The following is a 24,753-nucleotide window of genomic DNA, read 5'->3' as shown; positions in this document are numbered from 1 at the left end:
AGAAACACTGAATTCTTTACACTGACATCTGCATGGTATGTGGTGTACCTTGCATCCTTTTACTTTATCTCTCTGTATCTTTATATATAAAGTTCATCTCATACAGGTGACATGCAGTAAATTTTGTAATTAGTAAAACTCTTAATTGAAGTATTTACTTCATTTGCATTATTTATATGTTTTATTATATGTATACATGATTATATCTTTAATTCCATATTTATATTGTTGTTCTCTACTAAAATTTCTTATTTTTTCACTCATTATTTCCATCTCTTTCTTAATTCCTTGACTGTATTTATAACAGCTGCTTTAAAGTCCTTCTCTGAAATTTCATTACCCCAGATCACCTTGGAGTCAGTGTTCACTGACTAAATTTTATCTTGTCTATGAGTCACAATTTGTGATATTTTTGGACATCATACCGACTCCAGACACTCTTATTTTTCTCTGAAGTCTGTTGATTTTTGTTCTGACTGCTAGGCGTCTTCCAAGAAAAAGCTGAGTCAACAAGAATCTCTCTCCCTGGGGTCTCCTTCTTTTAAGAACCTCCTCCAGTTTCTGCCTACTTTTGGTCACTCTCCAGTGCCTTCATATATTTTGTTTTCATATTGTGTGCACAGATTATAATTTCAATCTACAAGAAGCTACTATGTCATTACCAGAAACTGAACTCATTTCCATTATATTTTAAGGTTTTTCTATGAAATTATAGTTTCATAAAGACACAAAATTTTTTAAATATTTTAAGTTGAATAGTAAACCAATATTATGTCTTTTCTCGTTATATATAGTGATACAAAATCATTGCTGATAATCTAAAAAGTAGACAAAATAACAATGAAATCATCTTTCCATGTAACTTTTATATATGCATACCATATATATATATTATTTACAAATTTTGTATAATACTGGATATATTATTTTCCATTTTTCTCTGTTTACTTATATTTTAAATTAGCCTATCCTTATGGCATTACTCTTCAAAAGTATAATTATTTTATTGAAGAACATTTACTATATAAATATATGATGTTTGCTTGTTTCTAATTCTTGTATTTTTATGTGACTTCTAAATTGTTTTGTTCTTATGAAACACTGTGACAAAATTCTTTGTAATGCCTGTTATGCTTCTATTTATTTTTGTAATTATTATGAGAGATAACTCAAGGTTGAAAATGTTTAAATCTTTGCAGTTTGTTGATAAGTATTTGGCCAGAGCTTTTCAAAGAAATAAGTATAGACATAATATATAAGATACATAGATACAAACATAAGATATGAGAGACATAAGAGATAAAAGTTTAGTAAGAGGTTCTTTCCCTGTGTATTTGTTGCTTCAATGCTTTGCCTATTTTCAATTTTAATTTTCTATTTTCCAAAATACAGTAGTTACATAAGTTAAAACATTAAACTCTACTCCAAGATCAGGAGCCCTCTGTCTCACTCTTTCATAATCCTCCTTGGCCCTCCCTAAAGGCAGCTACTGTAAAATATTTAATGTCGTATTTCAAATAACAGCTTTCTACTGCACACTCTTGGCATTTCTTACAGTGTTAAGCTAATATATATAATATATAATATATGTAATATATATATAATATATAATATATGTATATATAATATATAATATATGTATATATAATATATAATATATGTGTATATATATATATATAATTGTCACTCACAACTGATTTAAAGCATGTAGCATGAAAATTTTCCATTTCTTATGTAATTCTGCTTCCCCGGAGTTAGTAATTGCCTCTTTGCGTTTCTTTGCCTTTTTTTTTTTTTTCACAAATCTAAAATGACTTCATTTCTGCTTGTGTTTTTTCTTTGACAGTGCCTTCCTATAGTCTCTTTTCTGCTCCAGTCTGACTTGTTGCTCATTTTTGCTGCTTAGCTACTGTCTCGTGTCTAACTTCAAAGTATGCCAAGGCATTCTCTTTGCCACTTCCTAGCATTGGATCAACTGCTTCCTGGAACCAACTATATCTTCTTTTTTCTGCCTGGAGGTGTACATTCTCCAGAGGCTTCCTGAGAAAAGATGAGGGTATAGCAGTTCACTTTTGCTGTGTAGCAGTCCACTCCAACACTTAATGACTTAAAACAACTGTTAGTTCAATTCTGTGGAGTCAGCTGTTGTGGTTCTTGTGCTCTGGCTAGCTTGGCTGGGATGAGAGAATCTAGGATGGCCTCATTCACATATTTGGGACTTCAGCTGGATGGCTGAGATGGTTGTGGCCCCATTCCCTTACATGATCTTTTGATCTTTCATTCTTGGAGTCTAGCCTTGGCTTCTTCCTGGCGAGCTCTGGGTTTCCAGTGGCACAAGAGGTCAAGCCCCAGTGCACAGCCACTTTTTGAGCCTCTCTGCTTGTGTCATGCTTGCTAGTGTCTCATTATTCAAAGAAAGTCACATGCTTAAGCCCAGATTCAAGGGATAGGAGAAACTGCAAAATATTATGACCATTTTTGTAAAGATTCCCACTTTGCGTATTTGAAAATGATTTTGGTTTATATTTCATCTTGATTGATAATGCCCTGGGTGTAGAGTTATAGAATAGTGAGCATTTGCTCTCACAATTGTAGGCCTTTATTTTCTGGTTTCCATTTGTCACCTAGCCACTAAAAATTCAGATGTCATCCAGTTACTAATCATTGTATATACTTATCTCTTCACTCCTTTCCTCCTTCTCCTCTCCGAAAACTTTATGATCTTCCCATTACTCCTAGTGTTGTAAAATTGCTTTTGGCCTGCATCTATTTTCAATAATTGTGTTGAATGCTGGGTGGATAGTTCAGATCTTGAGATACACACTCTTAGTTTGGAGACATCTTGTATTTTATACGTAATTTCTTTTTAATCTGCTCTCTATCCCTTTTACTTTTTCTCCTGTTGTTGGAATATGTATTTTTCACCATAATAATATTGTTGTTGATACCAAATTCTGATACTTACTGAGTGTTTTCTTTATTCCAGTCATGGTTCTAAGTCCCTTTACTAACTCTCTTCACTAAGTTAATCCTAATGACAACTACATGAGCTGGCTATTCACTGTACCATGTTTAATAGGACATTATCGTTGTTGGTGTTAATATTATTATCCCAATTTGACAGATGCAGAAATGAGAAACAGTTTTCTTGGGGTGATAACTTTCCTCAGTTGATTACTTTCTATTATAAACTTTTGGTTTACTTTTTGGATGATGCCGTCAACATTGTTTTTCATCCTCTTTGCTGATTTGAGAAAATATTCTCATTTACATTTCTAGGAGAACTATTGTATTTTTTAGAACTCTTTTCTCTTTGAGAATGTTAACTATAACTTCGTTTGCTTTTTTATGTTTTCTGCAAAGTCTTGTTTGTATTTAAGCTTTTCCGCATTTGTTTTAGTTCTCTTTTTTGAGTTAGAAGTATTTTTCCAGTATCAAGTAACTTACAACTCTGATGGTAAAAAGTACTTAAATAATATTTGAAGACTGTACATATGTATTTTTTTCAGGTGCTCGCCACCACACCCACCTAATTTTTTGTTATTTTTCAAGAATTTATTTATTTATTTATTTATTTATTTATTTATTGCTATTTATGTTTCAATAGTTTATGGGGTACAGGTGGTATTTTGTTACATGGATAAGTTCTTTGGTGGTGATTTCTGAGATTTGGTGCTCCAAAATCACCCAAGCAGTGTACACTGTACTCAATACATAGTCTTTTATCTCTCACCCTCTTCCAGCCTCCCCAAGTCCCCAAAGTTCATTATATCATTCTTATGCCTTTGCATCCTCATAGCTTAACTCCCACTTATAAGTGAGAACATACATTTGATTTTCCATTTCTGAGTTACTTCACCTAGAATAATGGCCTCCAACTCCATCCAAGTTGCTGCAAAAGACATTATTTCATTCCTATTTATGCCCGAGTAGTATTCTATGGTGTATGGTTGATAGGCACTTAGCTTGGTTCCATATCTTTACAATTGTGAAATGTGCTGCTATAAACCATCCGTGTGCATATGTCTTTTTCATATGTCTTCTTTTTCTTTGGGTAGATACCCGGTAGTGCTGGATTGAATGCTGAATTGAATGGAGTTCCTTAAAGCTTCTCCATACTGTTTTCCATAGTGGTTGTACTAGTTTACATTCTCACCAGCAGTGTAAAAGTGTTCCCTTTTCACCACATCCACACCAACATCTCGTGATGTTGAACATTTTTTCATATGTTTGTTGGCTGTTTGCATATCTTCTTTTGATAATTGGCTATTCATGTCCTTTGACCACTTTTTGATGAGTTTTCTTTTCTTGCTGATTTGTGTTCCTCGTAGATGTCGGATATTAGTCCTTTCTCAGATGCATAGTTTGTTAATATTTTCTCCCACAAGGTTGTCTGTTTATTCTGTTGATTATGTATTTTACTGTGCAGAAGCTTTTTAGTTTAATTAGGTCCCAATTATTTATTTTTGTTCTTATTGCATTTGTTTTGCAGTCTTAGTCATGAATTATTTGCCTAAGTTAATGCCTGGAAGAGTTTTTTCAGTGTTATTGTCTAGAATTTGTATGGTTTTAAGTCTTAGCTTTAAATCTTTGATCCATCTTGAGTTGATTTTTGTATAAGGTGGGAGATGGTGATCCAGTTTTATTCTTCTACATGTGGCCTCCCAGTTTTCCCAGCACCATATTGACTAGGGTGTCCTATCCCTGAGATATGTTTTTTATGCTTTGTCAAAGATCAGTTAGCTGTAAGTATTCGGCTTTATTTCTAGGTTCTCTATACTTTTCCATTGATCTACATGCCTATTTTTATGCCAGTACCATGCTGTTTTGGTACTATAGCCCTGTAGTATAATTTGAAGTCAGGTAATGTGATATCTCCAGATTTGTTCTTTTTGCTTTGTTTTGCTTTGGCTATGTAGGCTATGTTTTGGTTCCATATGAATTTTAGGATTTTTTTTTCTAGTTCTGTGAAGAATGATGGGTGTATATTTTTGACTGTTAATCTTCACTGTAGAATGTTTAATGAGAATGAGCCATGTTATTGTGAGAATGTTCAGATACATAGTGTTTAATTTTCTTGGTTTAGTCAATTATTTAGAATAATTCAATCTGCTACATGTTTGTGGGGAGCAGGGAAGGGGAGATTGTATAATGGAATGTTAATGGGTGGAGGAGGGAAGGGAGATGGAGACCTCATTATACAGCATATGGCCCTTCACTTATTCCTCTACTTTCAGTGTGGCTCTCTATTTTCACTGTGACAACTTTGCCTGGTGTCTGAGGCAAAGGTCAGAGTATCTCTGATAGTGTTGGTAGATGACAAATTTCTAAAACTGTGCTGAAGAGAACTAGCTTTCCTACTGTGTGGATACGGAAGGGCTTCAAGGATCTTCAGAGTTTCTTTTGAAAATTCCTAATATTCTTGTTTTTTGTTCACATAGCTCCACATTCTGAGATGGGTGGTACCTTCACCTTTAGAGCATTTCTGGAATTTGGGGTACAAATTGACTCTCTTCTTAATCTCCTCACTGCTAAAACTGGTTAGATTCCAAGTCAGTTAGTATTTAACCATTTGCTTTCTGGCTTCCAGAAAACCCTAAGTCAGTTAGTATTTAACCATTTGCTTTCTGGATTCCACAGTGTGTGGATTTTTCCCATAGAGTATTACAATGTCCACTGTAGATCCAAGGGAAGATTTCCTATGTGTGGGGATCCAGGTTGTTTTCATCTTGGTGATTCTTCATCCCAACAGGAGGCCTACACAGTTAGTTTGACAGGAGAAGGAACCATAAGGATGGCAAACTAGCTCTTAAATATTTTAGCCTATGAGTTATACACATCATTTCTGTTTACAGCGCATTGGCCAGAAACAGACACATGGCTCCTAGCAAGGGGGCTGGGAATAGCCCATGCAGGGGTTGGGGTGAGGGGACCACACCTGGATATCCACTGACAAACAATTGTCACTGCCACGGTTGACCCTTCTGGTTACAAAAATGTTTTCTTGCTCCCTTATTGTGACATGCCCCAACAAAAACCAACTAAGTCTCACCAAGTCACTTCCTTTAAGCTCAAAGTCTAAGTTTCTGCATATTATACTATAATCTCTAGATTCAGAGAGATGAAATAAGAAGACAAGGTATCTGCATATCCTCAGTCGCATGACACCTAGTGTTTAATTGTGGAAATGGGATACAATAAAAGCAAAAACACATTCCAGAAAGGGAAAGAATGGGAGATATCCAGCAGAATTCATAGGAATTCTGAGATCTTGAAATCTTGCTGGGTAGACATTACAAAGATTCCCCAAGCCTTCAGAATGGTAGAAATCAGCTACCAGAGCTCTCCCTCTCCCTCTCCCTCTCCCCACAGTCTCCCTTTCCCACTCCCTCTCTCTCCACGGTCTCCCTCTGATGCCGAGCCGAAGCTGGACTGTACTGCCACCATCTAGGCTCATTGCAACCTCCCTGCCTGATTCTTCTGCCTCAGCCTGCCAAGTGCCTGGGATTGCAGGCACGCGCCGCCACGCCTGACTGGTTTTCGTATTTTTTTGGTGGAGACGGGGTTTCGCTGTGTTGGCCGGGCTGGTCTCCAGCTCCTAACCGCGAGTGATCTGCCAGCCTCGGCCTCCCAAGGTGCCGGGATTGCAGACGGAGTCTCACTCACTCAGTGCTCAATGTTGCCCAGGCTGGAGTGCAGTGGCGTGATCTCGGCTCGCTACAACCTCCACCTCCCAGCCGCCTGCCTTGGCCTCCCAAAGTGCCGAGATTGCAGCCTCTGCCCGGCCGCCACCCCGTCTGGGAAGTGAGGAGCATCTCTGCCTGGCCGCCCACCGTCTGGGATGTGAGGAGCCCCTCTGCCCGGCCGCCCAGTCTGGGAAGTGAGGAGCGTCTCTGCCCGGCCACCCATCGTCTGAGATGTGGGGAGCACCTCTGCCCCACTGCCCCATCTGGGAGGTGAGGAGCGTCTCTGCCCGGCTGCCCCGTCTGAGAAGTGAAGAGCCCCTCCACCCGGTAGCCGCCCCGTCTGTGAAGTGAGGAGTGTCTCCGCCCGGCAGCGGCCCCGTCGGGGAGGGAGGTGGGGGGCAGCCCCCGCCCGGCCGGCCGCCATGTCGGGGAGGGAGGTGGGGGACAGCCCCCGCCCGGCCGCCGCTCCGTCCGGGAGGTGGGGGGCGCCTCTGCCTGGCCGCCCCGTCTGGGAAGTGAGGAGCCTCTCTGCCCGGCAGCCACCCGCTCTGGGAGGTGTACCCAACAGCTCATTGAGAACGGGCCATGATGACGATGGCGGTTTTGTCAAATAGAAAAGGGAAATGTGGGGAAAAGATAGAGAAATCAGATTGTTGCTGTGTCTGTGTAGAGGGAAGTAGACGTAGGAGACTCCATTTTGTTCTGTACTAAGAAAAATTCTTCTGCCTTAGGATGCTGTTAATCTATAACCTTGCCCCCAACCCCGTGCTCTCTGAAACATGTGCTGTGTCCACTCAGGGTTAAATGGATTAAGGGCGGTGCAAGATGTGCTTTGTTAAACAGATGCTTGAAGGCAGCATGCTCCTTAGGAGTCATCACCACTCCCTAATCTCAAGTACCCAGGGACACAAACACTGCGGAAGGCCGCAGGGTCCTCTGCCTAGGAAAACCAGAGACCCTTGTTCACATGTTTATCTGCTGACCTTCCCTCCACTATTGTCCTATGACCCTGCCAAATCCCCCTCTCCGAGAAACACCCAAGAATGATCAATAAATACTAAAAAAGAAAAAAAAAATTAAAAAGGCAAGCTTGCAGGAGTAGGTTCTCTCTCTTCTGCCCCTCTGCCACCCGAGGACACGGTGTTCTCCTCCAGAGGATGCAGCATTTAAGGCACCATCTTGGAAGCAGAGAGACTGGGCCCTAACCTCCTGGTACTTTGATTTGAAACTCCCAGCCTCCAGAACTGTAAGAAATAAATTTCTGTTCCTTACAAAAAAAAAAAAAAAAAAGAAATCAGCTACCAGATAATGCCTAATGTGCTCTCTGGGATTAGTGTTGTGTTCATTGTTCTTTATGGCTTTGGGAGTTTCTTCTGGTTTTCAGGATGTTCCATAGCCATGTCTGAAGAGGCTGTTGTGGAATATGCCAGGATCAGGGCTTCACAGTTTTCTTAATTAAGGTCTTGCCAGTGGAAAGTTGGGAGTCCAAGGACTGTAAGGCTGAAATAATTACGTAACTTTATGGATATTTTTTCAGACTGAGTCTTAAAAACGCATTAGACTTTCCATCTGTTGTTACTGGTCAGTTTATTTGCTGAACTCATACCCAGACGTCAGTATGAGCTATTCTCAAATCTTTATTTCTTTGTTCTCATATCTTATGCTTCTCTGTATTTAAGGAGAGCTATCTAGAAAGTGTCATACCAGAGACAGAAAGTCTCTTTCGTTTCACATTTTCCCTGGGGCACCTTCATTAACGATAGTTTATTGATTGACTGATTGAGACAAGGTCTCACTCTGTCACCCAGGCTGGAGTGCAGTGGCATGAATATGGCTCACTGCAGCCTCGACCTTCTGGGTTCAAGTGATCCTCTGCCTCAGCTTCCCATGTGCCACCATATCCTGCTAAATTTTTATAAAAGTTTTTTGCAGAAACAAGGTCTGCCCATGTTGCCCAAGCTGGTCTCAAACTCCTGAGCTCCAGCAGTCTTCCTGCCTCGTCTCCCAAGTGATAGGTTTTAAAATATGCAAGGAAGCCACTCTGAATCTGATCTTTGCCATCAAGCTGTTTTAACAGGATTTGTCTCTCAAAGGCTTTTTCAATTTTATCTCTCACTTTTTCCCAAACTTCTGCTTTCAGACTGAGGTATTCTTTGCTGAATCATCTTTCTTGTAATACTTTGCGAAACACAGCTAGCAGTAACCAACACACCCTTGTAAGTTTCCAGTTTCCAGTGTTTCGAATTCATTGCTCACATGATTGAAACTGCAACTTATTGCAGGCAGTAGCATTATCAAATATCAGTATCAGATACTGCTGTTGATCTTTAGTATAAGTTATCATGATCTTTCTAGCCTATACCAGACCACTCATCAAATGCCATATATTTTAATTTAGTTAGTTTTTTGGCTTTTAGTTTGTTTTTTTAACAGACGTTACCCACTTCTTATATCAATCAATAGTGTTAATCAGGATAGATTAGGTTGTGCTTCCAGTAACATTTCCCAAATCTCCAGGATGTAAGACTATATCTTTTGATTTCTAATCCACAGAAGTCCACTGGTTTCTCTGTGACTCTCCAGGGAAGTTCACTTTCACAAAGTAACAAAGGGCACCGGTTCATTTTCATCTTCTGGTTCCACCATCACAACTGACGCCCTTCATGGTCTCCTTGACAGTATAAGAGAAAGCTGAAGCGTCACACACCATCCATTTAGTGTCTTGGCCTCAAATTTATTTATGTGTATTCTGTTCATGACCCATTTGTGCAGAACTATTCTCAGGGCCCTTCCTAATTGCAGTGGGGCTGAGAAATGTGTGTGAGCCTATGGATATTTGGTAAGCAGCCGATGTCTCCCATTAATGCTATTATAATTTTAAAAATTTTGCAAAATTCTGGGTCAGTATTGTGCTTTATGATGAACTAGATAACATTTCAAGTGTACTTTACCCAATAAATCATACTTAAAATTGAAGAGGACAAGGATATTCTTAGCAAGAGGACTATAACAAGTTGGGAAATTAGTGGAGATATTGTATAAACATGAATGTTCCTGTCCTGAGCCTGGAAAATAGCAAAAATTCAAACTCTTTTTAAAACATAGTTTTAAAAATACAAGGCGTTTGAGAAAAAATGAATAACCCCAATTTGAAAAGAAGGTTTATAAATGGAATCGTGATAAATATTTTTTGATTGGTAGATAGGAACCAGGTGGCAGAGACTATGAAATGGACTAATTCAAACTAATTCTTGAAACAATTAGTCCAAACCTTTTAAAAAGTATTTTAGATCAAGAATGGTTAGATGTCTGGAAATTAAGCTCATAATTATCAGATATAAAACTGCAAATCTTGACCATCAAAATAAGGAGATTCTTTGAACACTAGGAGGAAGACTATGGATGTTGGTTAGAGAGAAATAATGCGTATGCATTATTTTAAATATATTTGCCTAGTCCTTGTGTTATCAATAACTTACTAATAGCCTTCGAAAGAAATTTCATAGGAAGTGATAAGAAAATGGTAATCTTGGTCAATAGGCCACCAGGTGATTCATGGCACTGTTATTCTAAGAAAAATACTGCTCCTTTGTTGAGTTCTAATTTTCTTCCTTCAGTCTTTTCATTACATTTCTTCAGGAATTATTTTTATTCTGCTGACTTTTTTGTTATTTAGACATTTTAAAACCGAATATGATTTTAGATTTGATGTTTTCTTGAAATTACTTCTACAATTATTTCCTCCAGCCTTTTCAACATTAGAAATTTGGCAACATAACTGAAAGTAGTGCATAAGGAACGGAGATTATGAAGGGAACAAGCATATAGTTTAGCGTGTGGTCAGTCACTTCATTCTCTTCCTCACCGGACATAATGACAATAGGCTTGAAAAAAGAGAAACTCACCTATTCATTGAATCGAGCTGCTTCTGCTAGCACTATAATATTATAATATCTTTAACACTTGTTTTATAATTTGTAAAGAACTTAATATTAAAGTATGAGCCATTATAATGTTGCTGACATTTCAATGTCACAATATTAAAATATTGTGCCATTGAAGAATAAATCCTAGAAGGAGCAGGTATGTAAAATAGGACAAATTTAAGGAAAGCAAAATAAAATCACAAATGACATCTAGTGAAAAAACCTTGAAAGGGAATTGTCTTTAATTAGTTCACAGTTGGAGATGGTTCATACTGCTTATTTTAGTTAAGTCTTTCATTTGAGGAGAAACAAGCTATTTAACTTTCAGGATGCTTGCGGGTAGTTGGGAGAGCAACTTGAATCCTCTATCTTACTGAATAAAACTCTGTCTTCAATATAGTATAATTTTGATAGGGAAGAATATCATCTACAAAATATAATCTATTGGGATTTGTCACACATTAGAACAAAAACTCAAAGGTGGTGCAGTAAAGTAAATTTATGGCATGTTTATGAGTCTGTGTAGGAGTCATTGATATTTATTTTAACGAGGAAAATTGGCTCAGAAGCATTTCTAAGTAGATATCCTTTCTACTAAGCCCTAATACAAGATCTAAGCTTATGGCGAAAAGAATCCCCTGGTTTACAATATGTGGTAGAGTTTTCTATGTAGAGAATATAAGGAATGAAAGAAATTCTGATAAACATGTTAATACTTTGGTTTTATAAAGGTTTATGAACAAATATCCTCAGAAAAGAATGAAACTTTTACACTAATATTCCACAAGCCTGCTACTTTGCTGAAATCTGGTTTTGTAATATACTTATAACCATCCACGCTTATCTGTTGTTCACACAAGGTCTACCCACTTCAAGTATCTCTATATAATAATATTAGGGAACATTATTTCACTACAGACTTCATGAAAACAATGGAATCCTACCAAAGTTGAAGCTGCACCGTGAATGATAGCTCTATGCATTTGTATAACACTTATTTAGTCATAATCTGTTTACAACAAAAATATAGAGATACAGCAGAGGATATTCAGGGGCTACATTTATAAATTTCCAGTTCCTCCTAACTCACAATGTGATGAGAACACGTAGCCAAATGTAACCACAAAAATAGTCTTTGGTTTTTACTTATATTCTGCTTCTAGGTTTTGTGATGCTTCTATGTGTATGTTCAAGAAAATTCTTGTGTTGTGCTCTTCTTCACTGAAAAGATACTTTCCAGTGTGATGGTCTCAAACTCTGTATTTATCCTCATTCCCAAAATTCAATTAAAACATATTATTTGTGATGACTGTTTTGCCCAATAAACTCTGCACAATGCTAGCTTCCTGCTTTGCTTCTTAATGAGGAAAAGGGTTTTCTACATCCCTCTCTGAGTCTTTCAACAATTCTGCTTTCTTTTCTCTAATCTTAATACTGTGCCCTTTTCTTTGTGCCATGTTTTCTGTAACCCGTGGAAGAATATAGTGATATTTTAATAAGGAGAATAACTTATTCATTAGATTTTACATGATAAATATATTATGCTTTTGTTAAAAAAATATGGATACCTTGACATTTCTTGTATAACTCCCTCTAACACTCCCAAGCAGCTCAGGGGATAAGGGGAAAATAAGATTTTCTATTACTTCCATTACTTTAAATGGCAAAAACTGCAATTACTTTTGCATCAGCCTAATATTTAGATATTCTTCTTTCTCTGTTTTAGGATGTTTATATGTTTGCAAAAATTAAATGGTGAAATGCCTGCTTTTTTCATAAAAATGTTTAATATCATTCTACAGGCCCAATATCTGGTCTTGATACATCTGCTTGAATTCTGTTAATATTACTTATTTCTTTCTTTCTGTTATCAAATTATTTCCTAATAAATCATGAATTTTCCCTTCCTATTTCCCCATCCACCAACAATCAGTTTCTAATAATCAAACTCTTAACTGGATTTCTGAGCTTTAGACATCTGAACTCTAGACTGCTACTTTCCATTACTCCTTTTCTAGTCATCCATTCTATGTAAAACCCATTTACTCTTCTCTCTTCCTCATTTTATTCTATCATGATACTGTATTGTTCAAAATTCCACAGTGGCATAGAATGACATAAAAAAGAAGTAATAGCACTTTCTAATGCCATGGAGGGGCTTTCCATGTTGCAGTATGGCGATCCCTCATCCTTGGCACAACTGACGTCTCAGGCTGGATAAGCCTTTGTCATGAAGGGCTTTCTTGTGCATTGCAGGCAAGACATGTTAGACACCGGTAACATCCCTCTAGTTGTGACCACTAAAAAGTCTCTGGGGATTTTGCAGAGGTAAGGGAAGGGCAAAATTACCCCAGTTGAGAAACACTGTTTTTCATCCACTTTTGTCTTGATTACAGTCATGTTCAGCTGCAAATACCCAAACACCTATTTAACTATAGTTTAAAGAATAGGCTTTTATTTTATGTTTGTTGTTTATATTATGTTTGTTGTTATATATTTATAGGTGTCTGTAGGTGAGCATTTGCTGGGGTTGGTACAGTGGGTCAATAATGTTAGGACTAACATCTCTGAGATTCTCTTGGCCTTTCCCTCAGAGTTACTATATGGCTGCTGAAAATTTGGGTATCACATCCTCTTGCAAACAAGAAGAAGGGAGGTGGGGAAATAGGGAAGGGACATGCTCATGAAACTTACATTGGCATCTCATTGAACAGAATGTTGTCACATGATCAGCATTAATTCCAAGGGAAAGTAGGTCTAAAGTTAATCTAGGAAAAGAAGAAGAAGATTGGAAACATGTTGGAGGAGTTGACCCATAGAGTCTAACATGCCCTAACTTCACTTCTTCCCCAGAGGAACTTTCCTCTTTGTGTTTCTTTGGATAAATAATTCTAGAAGCTAAAACAAAATATCCCAAATTTTACTAAGTATAAGGAAATAAATGTTTATTTCTTGCTGAAAATGTCCAGTATGGCTAACCTTGAGCAGTGAGCAGTGTTCTGTATGTTCTTTCAGAAATTCAGTTTCTGTTTAGCTTTTGGTTTTGTCTTTTCCAAAGCCTTGGTCTCCCCAGCCAGCTCTTCTGCTTCTGATCTGCAGGAAGAAGGAGTGTCGAGGATTTTGCAGAATATGTTTGGGGGCTAGGCCAGAGATACATTTTTACCATGTCCATTGGCATCTTGGTGGCCAGAACATAGCTAAAAAGGCAATAACTAACTATAAGTAGCCCATCTCTATCACCTGCCCCAAAGAAAGTATTTGTTTACGTCTCTCCCTTCTATGTGCTTTTCTGAATTTCAATCGCCCATACCTTTTCTTCTTTCTGGATGTATTAGTCTGTTTTCATGCTGCTGATAAAGACACACCCCAGACTAGGAATAAAAAAGAGGTTTAATTGACTTACAGTTCCACATGGCTGGGGAGGCCTCACAATCATGGTGGAAGGCAAGGAGGAGCAAGTCATGTCTTACATAGATGGCAACAGGAGAGCTTGTTCAGGGAAACTCCCATATTAAAAACCATCAGATCTTGTGAGACTCATTGACTATCACAAGAACAGCACAGGAAAGACTCACCCCCATAACTCAATCACCTCCTATGGGGTTCCTCCCATGACACTTGGGAATTGTGAGGGTTATAATCCAAGATGAGATTTGGATGGGACATAGCAAAACCATATCATTCCATTCCTGGCACATCCAAATCTCATGTCCTGACATTTCAAAACAAATCATGCCTTCCCAACAGTGCCCCAAATTCTTAACTCATTTTGGTATTAATCAAAATTCACAGTACAATGTCTCATCTGAGACAAGGCAAGTCCCTTCCTCCTATAAGCCTGTAAAATCAAAAGCAAGTTAGTTATTCCCTAGATACAATGGGGGTACAGACATTGGGTAAGTACAGCCTTTCCTAGTGGGACAAATTTTCCAAAACAAAGGGGCTACAGGTCCCATGCAAGTCTGAAATTCAGCAGGGCAGTAAAATCTTAAAGCTCCAAAATGATCTCCTTTGACTCTGTGTCTCACATCCGGGTCACACTGATGCAAGAGGTGGGTTCTCATGATCTTGGGCAGCTCCGTCCCTATGGCTTTGCAGGGTACAACCTCCCTCCCAACTGCTTTCATGGGCTGCTGTTGAGTGTCTGTGTCTTTTCCAGGCACACAGTTCAAGCTGTTGGTGGATCTATAGTTCTGGGGTCTGGAGGATGTTGGCCCTCTTCTCACAACTCCACTAGGTGATGCCCCAGTAGGGACTCATTGTGGGGGCTCTGACCCCACATTTCCCTTCTGCACTGCTCTAGCAGAGGCTCTCCACGAGAGCCGTGCCCCTGCAGCAAACTTCTGCCTCGACATCCAGGTGTTTCCATACATCCTCTGAAATCTAGGCAGAGGTTCCCAAACCTCAACTCTTGACTTCTGTGCACCCAAAGGGTCAACACCACATGGAAGCTGCCAAGGCTTGAGGCTTGCACCCTCTGAAGCCACAGCCGGAGCTGTACCTTGGCCCCTTTTAGTCACAGCTGGAGTAGCTGGGACACAGAGCACCAAGTCCCTAGACTGTGCACAGCGTGGGAACCCTGGGCCTGGCCCATGAAACCATTTTTTCTTCCTAGGTCTCCAGGCTTGTGATGGGAGGCCCTGGAGACATGCCCTGGAGACATTTTCCCCATTGTCTTGGGGATTAACATTTGGCTTCTCGTTACTTATGCAAATTTCTGCAGCAGGCTTGAAATTCTCCTCAGAAAATGGGTTTTTCTTTTTGCATTGTGAGGCTGCAACTTTTCCAAACTGTTATGCTCTGCTTCCCTTATAAAACTGAATGCCTTTAACAGCACCAAAGTCACCTCTTGAATGCTTTGCTGCTTAGAAATTTCTTCTGCCAGATACCCTAAATCATCTCTCTCAAGTTCAAAGTTCCACAAATCTCTAGGGCAGAGGCAAAATGCCACCAGCATCTTTCCTAAAACATAACAAGAGTCACCTTTGCTCCAGTTCCCAACAAGTTCCTCATCTCCACCTGAGACCACCTCAGCCTGGAATTTATTGTTTATATCACTATCAGCATTTTTGTCAAAGCCATTCAACAAGTCTCTAGGTAGTTCCAAATTTTCTCATATTTTCTTGTCTTCTTCTGAGCCCTCCAAACTGTTCCAACCTCAGCCTGTTACCCAGTTCCAAAGTCACTGCCACATTTTGGGTATCTTTTCAGCAACACCCCACTCTACTGGTATCAATTTACTGTATTAGTTTTCATGCTGCTGACAAAGACATACTAGAGACTGGGAAGAAAAAGAGATTTAATGGACTTACAGTTCCACATGGCCTCACAATCATGACAGAAGGCAAGGAGGAGCAAGTCATGTCTTACATGGATGGCAGCAGGCAAAGAGAGAGCTTGTGCATGGAAACTCCCGTTTTTAAAATCATCAGATCTCATGAGACTCATTCACTATTACAAGAACAGCACAGGAAAGACCTGTCTCCATAATTCAGTTACCTCCCACTGAGTTCCTGTTATGACACGTGGGAATTGTGGGAGTTACAATTCACGATATGATTTGGGTGGGGACACAGCCAAACCATATCACTGAAATTCCTTCCCTTCTTTGTCTTGTTTGTGAAAATTCAAAGTTTTCAGTATCTCCTACTGAAGATTAGGGGACTGTACCACTTCAAGGCAACTAACTACTCCTTCCTGTGAAACTGATATCATGCCATGATTGGAAGAAGGGCTTTGGAGTCAGACAAAACTGGGTTTAAATGATGATATGCACTAGTTTTATAAACTTGTCCAAGTTTGACTTCTGTGAATCTTGGATATCTCATGTTTTAAATTGGGCCAATATTAAATTATGAATGAAATGAAATAAAGCCCTTCACATAGCACTTAACATACCATTTGCAAGAAATAAAGATTATTTTTTAAAGCTGATCTTCTTAAGCAGTTACTACCTATGCTGTGCATTGGGTAACTAGTTGAATATCACATTTCTCTTTTCTGTTAAATTCATTAGTTCCCTAGGCAGCTATAAGCAGTCCTCCAAGCAGGAGCTATGTCTTACTACTGTTGTATGGAGGAGGCACTGATGAAAAGACTGGGAAGTGAGGCCTACTTGTTACTTTCTCTCTAGGTGCAGGCTGATTGACCATCTGGAAGCTATAATAGTAATACCTGTACCTCATGAGGTGGAGATGCCCTTTTCTTTTTTCCTCACAATACAAATACAAAGTTCTTCTGTGCTTTCTCATGTAGATATACATAAACATTAATAAGTAGTTGACATGCAAAGAATTAAGTAACTGATCTTCAGCAACTGTGTATTTCTCAGAAGTTTAGAATGCTAGCATAACAGAGCATAACATTTATACACCAAGGCTTCACATTTACCAATAATGTTTGGTGGATGTAAATGACAATACCTTTATACCTTTCACATAAATTTCCCCCTTTTGAACTCATGTGAGACTAGGTTAGGCATTATTATTTCCATATTATAGGTGTGCAACTTCAAATTCCTTGAGATTAAGCGACTTGCATAAAAAATAAATGGCTAAAGAATATATCCTAAATGTTCGCCTTGTCCACTTTCCATTACACTATTGAATTACAGAGCTATTCAATAGTAGCCTTACATAGGAAAAAAGCCTTGGAGCAAAATACAGGGGACCTATGCTCTGGATATGGCTCCCACTAATTGCCCGTGTGATTGTGACTTCCAAGTCTTGCACCTTCTATTTGGCCAGTAGCTATGTCTGTGATGGTAACATTCTTAATTTAGCTTATGTATAAACAGGGATGCAGAAACTAAATCCACCTGATTTGCTATGGAAATTGGTTGTCTAAAGTAGAAACCACATATCCATTGAGAAGAAGTCCAGTAAATTAGTTGATGCCTGGAAGTAATTGCTTTTCTAGATGGGCTTATAATGGATTTATGAAGTATAAATAGAACATAAAACAAAGTTACTTAGATAAAACATGGGAAGGCTTTGAATCTTTGCAGACATAGAACAAACGTCAGCTCAGACTAGGTTCTCTTCAAAGAGTAGAACTAATAGTTGTAGAAATTTATAATGGTGTAAATACACAATTGCTAAAATAAAAATTTACATTAGTATTAATATTAACCTATTTAAGGGTATTCTTTTTTACTTAATTCCTTATACAATCATTTGTTATGCCTTAGACTATATTTTATGAAATCAGTTTAAACTATAGAAAAACAGTATATTACTTGCTTTTTAAAAAGTGTTTGCATGACAATGACAATGCATAATAGATGCTTAATGAATGCTTGTGAATGAACTGAATAAATTAATGAAATGTGTTCCATTGAGAGACTAACATTTTGATTTCTTTCATCATTTGTTTGCATTGGAGTGGAAGTAGGAATACTTCAAACTTCCACATTGATCTCTTTGTCTTTCTTCTCTCTGCTCTCACTCTCTTAACTCTTTCTTTCTGATTTAAATTGACCCAAGCAAAAGTATGTTACTTTAATTATGCCTCTTAAATTATATTTACATTGATATGGGATCAGGGATATTGCCTGTTTGTTCACTTGCTCACCACTATGGCCTCAACCCCTAAGAGATAGCTTGGCACCTAATAGGTGCTTAACAATTATGTATTAATGAATAAATAGATCACATAGATAATTTTTAAAATTTATTTCCATTTTTTCACTGGCCTCTTGACTCTTCTACAACAAATTATATGAAATAGAGTGAAAAATGTTCTTCAATAATATATGTCTTCAAGATTATTGAGACCAAGTTATTTTTAGAAAAAATAGGATAGCACCAAATAAAAAATGTAAAATTAAATTTTACTGAACTTGAAATTTGTAAATTGAGTTAAACAGTGTGGCTTGTTTCCAAAATGAGGTCAAACTTCTTTTAACAGTCAAATCATATGACCCCAAGTCTTCATCCTGTGGGCCACACATATATTATTCTTCTGTCCCTAGGGTCCCTGTTGCTCTATTGCTAAGTCCAATATTGACCCTTGTTCCCAAAAGCTTTGTACTTAGGCCAAATAATCAACTCTAGTTATTCTCACCCTGCAGAGAGGAAATTAGAAGTCTGATTCATTCCCTGGAGAGCTCTCCAGTGCTTCTGCTACCTCATAGTGTCATTATGGAAAATAAGCATTCCTGAAGTCAGAGGTAGACATCTTCTAACTCCATACTTATCAAGGCAGTCACCAATACTTGGTCTGATGATCTGCTATTCTTGTAGTAGTTTTTCAAGGTACGTGGGGAGAAAGGGAACATGTCATTTCACCATATTAAGCCCCATTACATTTGTTCCACACTACAGTAGGTCAGTTCTCTGCCAACATTCAGTTCTCTGGCTTCTCAGCTCTTTTTGTTTAAGCTCTACACAGTCATTTCCCCTCTGCCTGCTCAAGGTCCCACGGAGGCTGGGTCAGCCTCTGCCTTGAACTTGCTCTGCAAAATAACAACCCAGGATCAGATTTTCCCCTTCCTCATGGTGAGTTTTCTGATCTTATTTGCTAGATTTATAAAACAGTCATTTGTACAGACTGGTATAAAAATTCTAAAGGGATCTTTCAAGTTTGCTGTACTAGACAACAAAAATCAGTTACATTGGATCACAGGCTCTGTAAACAAGAATCTGTGTCTATTACCAGAAGAAGGATATGGGAAACCTTGCAGGGCAGACCAAGAGTCAGTCTGTCACACGGGGTAAATGTCAGGGTCAGTGCCCTATTCTTCCCATCAGCAAGCTAGGTGGGCTACCCAAAAATTGTTGAAATTAGGCAGATTTTTAAAATGAGTCATGCAAAGTTCAAAACAAGTTCATTCAGTAGCATTGGTGAAACCGCTCATGCAATCAAAGATAGCTACATGCAAAAAAGATACCATATATCTGAAAGTTATCACATTAAAGAAACAGACTAGATCAGTTACAGGTGGTTATCACTTTGTGATTTTTACTTTCTTGTCTTAACTGTATGTATTTCTATGTAATTCTATGTAATTGTGTGATGATAGTTACTTTTGTATCAGCAAAATCTGGGATAGCTTCTTTTTTACATCTAGTGCTAGATAGATCAAATTGATTTTTGATACGTTGCTGCATGATACTTAAAAATCAGACAGATTTTAATTTATATTTTTATGTCTCCTTGTAAAATATATTATTTTTTTGTGTGCCATCTAAATGATCTTACTAAGCTTTGCATATTTATTTACCAAAACTTTGACCATTATATTTTTAATGAAATAAAATTTTAAATTTAACATTACCTATGCAAATTGACTTTTCCAAGTTTAACTTTCACTGTGCCAATAAATCCAAGGTGCTCTTTTTATTATTAATGACAAAATTAATAAATATTTTAAACATTTTCACCTTCATCTTAACTTCAATTTATATTTAGACAAAGATTATAACTTCAATTCAGCATTTAGGGCAACTGATAAATCTTATATTTACAAAAATGCATTTTAATTTTATTTTTTTCTGAAATACTGCTCCCTTTTTTAATATTCCATTTTAATGGAATATCAATTTAGTTTTAGGTCCAATGAAATACAGAATTAGATCACTACAAATTATGAACTGAGGAATTAAGCAATATCTTTTGTTCATTTGTGAAAAACAGCACTTGCTCATTGGTTTGCCACCAAGAAGTCCTAATTGATCTGACCATGCTGGTATCTTCTCCTCTGCTAATGACAGAGAAACTTATGTGTGAAAACTCAATCTTTCACATGTACATTAAACTAGGAACAAGTTTTTATCCTAAACAGTGATTGTACAATCTGATACTTATGTGCTGTTTAATAAATATTAGAAGGAAAGAAGAAAGGAAGGAAAAATGGGATGGGCGAAACAAAGGGACATTTTGGTCATTTCTAATACAGGATTTAAAAATACAAATCTTGTTTTGAAAGCAGTGGCCATTTTCTTAAAACTCAGCTATGAAAATGTAACCTTATATGTAGATAGAATAAATTACATATTTCAGTAGCTAATAGTGAACATTCTGTAGCTACTATTAATTTTTCTCAATTGCAATAAATTTCCTGATCATTATTATGAAATTTCTCAAAACATTTGAGATAATTTGGGATGCAAGCTTGTAATTACTGTTTTTAAAACTGCTGTTTGTAGTCACATGTTGAAATAAGCCTGCGATCTAAGCAGATGTTGGACACAATCTCTTCATAAAGTAGTTTTCAATTATCCTAACCCCCAACTATGAACATTCATAAATTATGGAAAAGGTACTCCTTAAGCATAATATGAATATTTTTATAACCATATGTGTGAGTAGAATATTAAAAAGTAATAATAGATTTATAGGTTCTAAAATTACTATTCCTGGAGACCTAAAATTATTATATAATTCTTGTTGATAACGCTCAGGTGCAAACTTTGATCTATGAGTTTCTAGCATTTTGTACATGTTCTTTAAATTTTTTTCTTTTCTTTTGTAATTGCCTGCAGAATTGATTAGCTTAAGTCTAACATGCATCTAAGGGGACAAAATCATCATCATTTCAGCCTACTTAATGATTTTCCTCTTTGCCGACGTCATATGAACTACTCTTTTCCAGAAGTGTATCTCAAAATCTTGAATCTAGTGACATCATATTTCATTATATGATATCTACTTACTTTTATCCAAAGTAGAATTGAATTAATGTTTTCTGATCATTACAGGAAAACTTCCCAGAAATTTTAGCCAACTAAGAATACAGCCTTTCAATCACTGCTTTGAAAACTCCCATCCATAAATAGGCATATATTTAAATACACTAAGCAAAATGATCCTGTGAAATGTGGCTTCTTGGAGCCTGAGATTAGGGCTCAGAAGACTTCATGAGTTGTCTACGGAGTTTACTGGGCAATTTGGGCATGTCATTAATAGACTCTCTAATCATTGAAATATAAAAAAATTTGTAAAATAATAGATACCTCACATGCTTATTGTGGAAATTGATTAAAGAAAGATTTAGTGACAGTTTCAATTTAGAAAAAGGTTAACGCATATATCACAGCAGGCCTTCAGGGATAGATATGTTTACAGTAGTTTGAAAAGTTATTAATTTCTTTCTATAAAACCTAGAGGACACTAGTTAGGCATGATCAAATTTATGTATTTTCTCTTAAACCTGGCTTCATTCCTCAGTTTAAACTAGAATCAGAAAAAAATTAAACGTCTTTAAAAATTCTATTAAAAGATTAATAATATTCTATATATTTAACTCTATAATAACATACAAAGTCATTTTGTCAAAATATAAAATATTTTTCTGCTTACGGAGCATTTCTCACAGACGTTTTCGATAACGTTTCAGCATTTCAAATGAAATCATATCTGAGCTCTCTGAATTCCCTATAATAGCAAAACTCCTTCTTCTCAGTGCTTTTGAGATTTATTCATGTAACTCCCATTAGAGTTAATTGGAGTTACTAACATAAATTCCACTTGCTCCAAATAGAGAATAGGTTTCTTTAATGTTGTTTTTATTTTTTAATAAGGTTAGACTTAAAATAGAATCTCATATACAATGGTCTCTTTTGCCTTGGGAAATTAAAATGCCTTTAACAACTTTTAGGGTTAGGGAATTGAAATCTGTTGCAAAGTTTTCTTTCTTAATTCTGCTGTATTATTACATCATCATTACAAATTACAATTGGTAATGAAAGAAATAGGAAAGTAAACTATAAAAGCATTTTTCCAGCAAGCCACCACTATTTACATACTATTTGTAGTTTTATTTGTGGAATTACTCTGTTAATGGTATATTATTAACACTATTTAGAAAAAATTGTGTTTGTTGTTCTTAACAATAAAGAGGAAGAAGCAGATATTATATATTGAGAGAAAAGTACCATTTCAAATGAAAAGAAAAGCCTATACCTCATTTTCCATGAATGCTGTTTATAGGCAGATTCTTTTAAATTACCTTTTAAAATATGATTGTTAATAAATATTAGTCATTTAAACTATGGATAATTTTATAAGTGCAAATATTATTATATAAAACACTTGAAACCCAGTCTTTAAAGAAAAAACTTGATAAATGCTTTAACCAAAAGAAAAAACAACATAATATATAGATGTTTGTCAGTTAAAGAAGGTTTAATTAATAGACCAATGAATTTGCTTTCAATAGTGCATAACCTCTTTTAGATTACAGGAAAACATTCTTTCATGCCTAGTACATTCTTGAAAAGTCGTTTGTAACTCAAACATTTCAAAGAGGATATGCAGAGAATTAATTTCACCTTAACTTTTTTTCATTTGTCTTCCTGGAGATATTTCCACAGAAAACAACTTATTTATCACAGAATAATTCAATAAAAATATACTCACTTTACTCATCTATCACCCTGCTAATATTTTTATAAAGCCATTAAAGACCATTTACACAATGAAAGTGTAGATGAGGTCAGGAATTAAAAGTCGTTAAAAAATGAGACTAGGAGCAGTTCTAAAAAGAGAGATGTCTTAGCTACACGAGTAGCACCAAAAAAACACAAAGAAACAAACAAACAAAAAAACAAATATAACTTTGAATTTTGGGGCAGCTTTAACAAAAAAGAAAAGGTGAAGTATTTTATAATTCTGTTTTACCCCAAAAGGAGGCATAAAATGTATTTAGAAATATAAAAAGTTAATATTTGTAAATAACCTGACTTGGGCCTGGAATTATATTTAGTGGTTGTCATGGCTAGGTCATCTAATCTAATGTGGTTTCATGTTATATTATTATTTACTGTTAAGGAAACTGAAGCTCAGTAAGGTTAAGTAATGCCAGAAGTTTACATACAGCTAAAAGTCTTCCAAGTTAATATTCGTTTCTCTGAAACAATCATTCAGGGCAACAAATATTCTTTTAATGTTTAAATCCTATAAGAAATGGCATAATGTTGGTGGGTAAGTATATTAAAGACAGAGAATCATGCCTTTATTATTTCAGAAACCATTATATTCATAATTCTAAGATAATTATATTAACTATATGATACTTTTAATAAAATTTTTCTTTTTCCATAACAAAATATTACCACTGTAATTTTGAAATTGTCACTTTTATTGTTCTGAATTTTGTTACTTTCATAGTTCTGTTTGGGCATGATTTTTTTCATTTTTCCTTTTGATGAGTTTATAATGAACAAGTATTCAAATATTTTAAAATGGAACTTTTTCTAGTTAATAGCTATATTTACAGTACATTATCTTGATATAATTTAGCTGTGCTGCATGTAGAAAACTGATTTAATACAGAAATAAAGTTGAGAGCACCTACAGTAATCGATAGTTTAAATGACCTTTTAACTTTCTGTTGAATATTTTCAGATAGAAAATTAATCATCATGAATTCTATCATTAAAATTCTATTCAATAAAACATCAATGAAATAATTTGGAAATATGGCTCCCATTAGCTCACAGCTCCACACTCAACTCCTTATATAATAGGCACATTTTAATTTTGTCTTGGTTTTGTAAAGGAGATAGGATGGTGAAGTGGGAATGAAGCACCTGCCTTATTGCTGGTGCCTTCCCCATCCCAGCTAAATCAATGTTGAATAAATATTTAAATTTATGCTCTAATTTGCTGACAGCCAGGGCAAAGGAAAATTGTAATAAATTGTGTAATTCCTTTTTGTCTGAGGAAAGGAAACACACAGTTTGTCTAGAAAACGTATTGAAGAGGGGACAAAATATTAGCCTGCCTATGTCACCTACCTGTCTGATAGCCTGTTAAGCTTGATAAGAGGAAGTACGTATTTCTTGCTAGTAGAACATATCAGAGACAAACTAGGTCAAATGTTTGCATTAATCTCAGCCATGGTAATTAGTGAACACAGTGATTTTTATTAGTCTTAATTTCTTGATATTTCTACCAAGAGAATGCCCCCTGGGGCAGCACTGCACAGTGTGTTTAAACATGAGCTTGGAACCTAACACTCTTGGTTTTTAGACCTGAGTTTATCATATGCTAGCTGAATAACCTTGGGAATTTATTTTATCTCTCTGAGGCTTTGTTTCCTTATGTGTAAAATAGTTACAACAATACTACATACTCATGGATTTTTTGTGAATGTTAAGTCAAACTACATAATAATTTAGTACAGTGCCTAGCGCATA

General features: G+C 36.5%; 1 protein-coding gene and 1 long non-coding RNA gene across 3 annotated transcripts in view; one reads left to right on the top strand and one right to left on the bottom strand.

Moving 5' to 3' along the window:
• The window catches only part of CCDC178 (coiled-coil domain containing 178), a 495,421-nt gene that overhangs the window by 275,819 nt on the left and 194,849 nt on the right, over positions 1-24,753 (top strand). The window lies entirely within an intron of this gene.
• The window catches only part of LOC129528240 (uncharacterized), a 42,505-nt gene that overhangs the window by 4,125 nt on the left and 13,627 nt on the right, over positions 1-24,753 (bottom strand). The window contains exons 2-3 of the long non-coding RNA XR_010131227.1: positions 13,592-13,705; positions 13,307-13,380 (exon numbers count right to left, since the gene is read on the bottom strand). This is a non-coding gene — a long non-coding RNA (uncharacterized lncRNA). The remainder of the gene's footprint in view (positions 1-13,306; positions 13,381-13,591; positions 13,706-24,753) is intronic.

Source organism: Gorilla gorilla, chromosome 17, assembly GCF_029281585.2.
Source record: "Gorilla gorilla gorilla isolate KB3781 chromosome 17, NHGRI_mGorGor1-v2.1_pri, whole genome shotgun sequence".
Classification (NCBI taxonomy): domain Eukaryota; kingdom Metazoa; phylum Chordata; class Mammalia; order Primates; family Hominidae; genus Gorilla; species Gorilla gorilla.
This window is presented reverse-complemented; position numbering and strand designations above follow the sequence as displayed.